This window comes from Hevea brasiliensis, chromosome 5 (assembly GCF_030052815.1).
Source record: "Hevea brasiliensis isolate MT/VB/25A 57/8 chromosome 5, ASM3005281v1, whole genome shotgun sequence".
NCBI classification, from domain to species: domain Eukaryota; kingdom Viridiplantae; phylum Streptophyta; class Magnoliopsida; order Malpighiales; family Euphorbiaceae; genus Hevea; species Hevea brasiliensis.
Genome location: NC_079497.1, coordinates 92,610,516 through 92,615,687, shown reverse-complemented (window position 1 = coordinate 92,615,687; position 5,172 = coordinate 92,610,516).

The window sequence follows — 5,172 nt, the reverse complement described above, 5'->3', positions numbered from 1 at the left end:
GGCCAATTGTACATGAAACTAGACTTATAATGGCACAATTTTTCTGAAGAAACCATGCCCAAAAGACCAAAGCAAGTGGACCAAAAGTTGGCCCCAATCCGGATACCCTGCAAGCAAATTCTGCAGATTGACCAAATGAATAATAACTGTTCATTTGGCCATAACTCACTGTATAATGGTCCATTTGACCTGAAAGTTTTACAGCAATAAGATGAGATATAGACAAACAACTTTCATGAAGAAACCTACCCCAAATTATGACCAGAACCTATTCAACAAGGCAGTGGCAGTCACTGTTCATTGTACTGTAGATTTGGTAGATTCTGCAGATTGGAAATCCGGCCAGCTGTGATTTTTGGACCATATCTAGAGCTACAAAACTCCAAATGGAGTGATTCAAAAAAATAAATTCAACTAGACAAAATAAGGAACAACTTTCATGTTTACCATTTCCTCAAATTTCCAATGTAACAGTCCCTAATGGAACAGTAATTATGGTACAAAAACTGAAAATTCTGCCCCTTAGTGCTAAGCTTGGATATGGATTTGGTGATTAATTCCAACAAGTTTTAAATGCAAAATGTGGTACATTGGGAGTGTTAAAACCAATGCACCTATTTTCTATCCAAAAGTCAACATTTTTGTTGACTAATGAAGTGAATAGTGACACCAAAACTTGAAATTCACAAATTGAAGAATTTTAAAGTATCAAATGCCCTAGTATACCTAACAAGATTGGTTTGGATAGTTTGGCATGCCAATAGGGTTCGATTAGCGATCGCACATGGCATTATGCCATTACGTGATTTTATGGCTTTTAGCCATTTTGATATTGTGTTGAGACTTGGCCTCGTGCCTAATATTATTCTGACTTGTTAGGCATTACATTTGCCTGGGGAGATACATATGTGACCGACGGTGTGGCGGCGAGGTACTTGATACCCGGTGCGGTTACCGTTTATCGATCCGATCGTCAAAGATAGGTTACTTGGGCAACCAAATGAATGAAAGTGGATAAAGTTAACGAAATGAATGGATATACAAATGCAAAACAAATAAGACATGTACATTCAATACATATTTATTTTCTGCTATTTTCTTTTATTTTATTATTGCACCACTAAGCATCATTGCTTAGCGCGTTGCTTTTGCCACGCGTAGGTTCTGGAGATACTGATCGTGAGCCCAGTAGACCGCAGACTGGGTGAGTCCCTCCTGCAGCTCTGCATAGTGTCCGTGTCACCTCACCACCTACAGTGCATTGGTAGGACACTAGGCTTTATTTTGGTATTTTGTAATTGATTTTTATTTTCCTTTGTGTAAATGAAACTTATGTAATGTATTTTGATTTTCATGTAAATAATGAAAATTGTGTTTGTGAATGGAAAAGAGAATGTTTATCTATGATTTATACATGATTATCACATGAGACGAATGATTGAGAAATGAAATTGAAAAATGTTGAGATTTTGATATTGGAGTTTGGGATTGATTGAACATGAATATTGGAAGTGTTTTTCACAGGCTCCGAAGAACTGTTTTCTCCATTTTTAGCCGGTACTCTGCCGGATTTTCTTTAAAATCTTCGGAACCTCAATAAATTATAATTTTGAAAAATGGCTCAAAGATATTATATTTCACAAGTTATATTCAAAAGCATGATAAAAGTTAATTAAGGTATAATAGAGTGTGCCGGTACACCGTATGACATTGCTTACTCGGGTATACTGTACACGGGTAAGGGGTGTCACAAGTCTGATCCGTTTTCCCAACAGCACTAGATTGCTTCATGAACTCTAAATTAATTATTTGAGCCTGTTCTCTATTCTTTTTTGTGGTTTTCAAATTTTCACTAGCTTCGCAATTATCCCTAGGCCTGGAGTGTCATAGAGTCCCACACGAAATTAGGGTAGCAACTGAGCTCGCAATCACTTCCCAGTTGTCACACCTTATCTCTCTGTAAGGAATAATATGATCCCGTAGAATACCTAATGAACTACCAAACTTCACCTACCGATTACTCATTAAGTACCCTACAAGGGATTTTAAAACAATTTTCTTATTTTTGATAAGTGGTGAGCATTTTCTAATAGGTATTTAAAACATTTAATTAAATTTAAAATTAGTTAATATTTTTGGTCCATTTTATTTTTTCACAAATTTTATAAAAATTTTAGCATAGTTCCATTTGTATTTTGAGAAAACAGTTCTTCAAATACTGAGAAAAAGGCACTTCCAATAATTTTTCAACCACTGCTTCAAATTCATACTCAATCTCAACCAATTTCTCAACACATTTATCAACTTTTAAATTTTAGATCCACTATCCAATGATCATTAAAATACTAGCAATCCATTTCATTCAAATTAAATAAAATAGTTCCATTCATACTTCATTAAGGACAAAACAATTTATATACATCATTACAAAAGTTACATTAAGAGAAATTCAACTAAAATTTATTACAAACTTTACACAAGCTTTATACAAGCTGCTCAAGACCAAATTTACATGTCCATACATTTATGTGCACTACATACATCAAAAGAAATATTTACAGTCAGGGTATAAATTATACCTGATAACTTCAAGCTGAAAGATCCTCACACCTCAGCAGCTCAGTCTGCTGCTCCTCTAGTCTCTAAATCTACAACAGCAATAAAAGCTATCGCTGAGTACTAGGACTCAGTGGTGCACAGCATACTAAAATAATCTTTATGCAGAATTTAAATCATATTTATTCAAAAATTGAACTGAGCATGCGAGTTAAACACAAAACATGAATTATGAGATTTTATTCCAAACAATTTCAGTTCGAAGTATCAAACACATTTCATAAAACCCACAGTTAGATCATGCCATTCAAAACAAATATAATCTTAATAGCCAAAGGCTAAGGAGAATCACATCACAAGGCTAGCTAACTCAAATGTATGGATATCCATTCAAATCCTCTTCTACTGGCACACCTCAACACTTTTTCAGAGAATGAATCAAAATTCGAAACTAATTACCTCCACTAGTCATGCTAGTGAGGTGTTCAAATATATGGTCATGACACTGTGGTTTCAAAACTTATCTTAACAATTTGCTAAACATTGCTATTTCAAATATACACAATAACTTTCACAATTTCAATCAAAACATCATGAATAATGTCACAAATAAGCTTTCAACAATTCAAAGCAAAAGTAAAATACATATTTCATTCACTTTATCAATGAATTTTAAAGCATAGTGATGTTGTGCACAAACCTCAAACGAGTCGCCTCTTGGCTTTGACTTGGTTCCTCAGGTTCTTTCCCAGTATTATTTTCAACTGAAAAACATAATTTTACAGTGTTTCAGTACCATAACTTAGCATAAATCCAAAAAATAAATTTAACTTCACTTTTACCTAGCTCTAACGTGCTAAACTCAATGTTCTTGAAATTTTGTGTTTCAAGATTACTATTTACTATACTATTCAAGTCAAATTGTTGAATTTCTAAGGCTTAATAGGTATGGAAATTCCAACTACACCCACATACCACATTTTAGTCACTAAATTTGTTGGTTTTGGTTGTTTATTCAAATTCTAAATCTTTTAGGCAAATTTGATAAATTTTTAGTTTTGGTGTCTAAGCTTGCACTGTTCCATTGCTCACTTTTCTGTTGGAATTTGGCAAAACTTTCTTCACAGAAAATATTCCCTATTGTCTTAAGTTTATTCTCCTTTTTGAATCACTCCAATTAGAGTTTTGTAGCTCAAGTTATGGCTATTTGAACCATGGCTGCCGGATTGGACTCAACCTAGTTTTTTGGGCAATTTTTGGGTTCTGGCAGTTTTAGGTCACCAAATTTGGGTGGCCAAATGACTTAGTTAATGGCATAATTTGCATTTTTATTCTTCATGAAAGTTTTAGGTCTATATCTAAACTGTCCACTGGTAAAATTTCAGGTCATTTTGACCTGCCTAGCTCAAGTTATGACTAAATGAACAAACACTGTTCATTTGGTCAGTTTGTACAGGGCAGACTGTGATTTTCTAAGTTTGGTCAATTTGTTCACTAGGTTTTGGTCACTTTTTGGGCATGCTTCCTAAATGAAAATTGTATAATTTAGTGTCTATTTTCATTCCTAATTGGTCTCATACCAATTGGACTTGTAAAATTTCATTTTTGGTTCCTTAAAAATAACTTGGTCATGCTGCCAGCAGCATGACCATTCTCAATCCGAATTTGGCCTTAACTCCAACCACTCCAACACACCTCATTAGGTCACAATTGACCATTTCTCTCCTTAAACTAGGTCAAAGACATCATTTACAATTTTCTCACATTTTTGTCTCTAAACCCTAATGTCCAAAACCCTAATTCACTCTAATTATTGCATTCAACCATTTCCATGCCTTTAACCATAGTCATTCAACTAATTAAGGTTCATATACCCATTCAAACCATTCAAACCATGCAATAAAACCCCCATACTCATGCTGTCCGAATTTCAGTCATGGTCCCTCAATAAATTTTTCTTTTCATTTTAAATTTATTTACAAGTTAATCAAGCTAAAAACACAACAAATAAACTAATTTTGTATCTTAAATCACTAACCTTGTTAGGTGTCTTTTTCCTCTTCTTATTTCTTCTCCTTTCTTCTTCTTTTTGTAGACAATAGCTAAATCAAAGGTCTAGGTTAAGATTTACTTAAGGACTTTAGGGGAATTTATGGCTAAATTGGGGTGTATGAAACTTAAATTTGGAGCTCCAATGGAGTTTGGAAGAGAGAACTTTGGGGAGAGAGAGAACAACTAGGAATGGAAGAAGAAGACAATGAATTTTTTTTTTCTTTATTTTTTATATTTATCCCTTAATTAACTTAGTCAAAATATCAAGTAAATAAAAATTTATTTATGACTTCATATGTGATGTCACCTTGATGATGTCACTATCTTTTTGACTTTTCTTTTTCTTTTTTTTTTCTATTTAATTTTGTATTAGTTCTTAAATTTAATTCTCAATTCCAAAATTTTCTTTTCTCCAATTTTATTTGACAGTTAGGTCAGGAGTCAGCTCTCGAGGTCAATTGACCAAATTGCCCCTCGCCGGTTCATTCTGGTTTGCAAATAATTCAATATTTCTTTCAGCTCCCTAACCTAATTATTTGACTGGCTTAACAGTTCTTTTTCGTG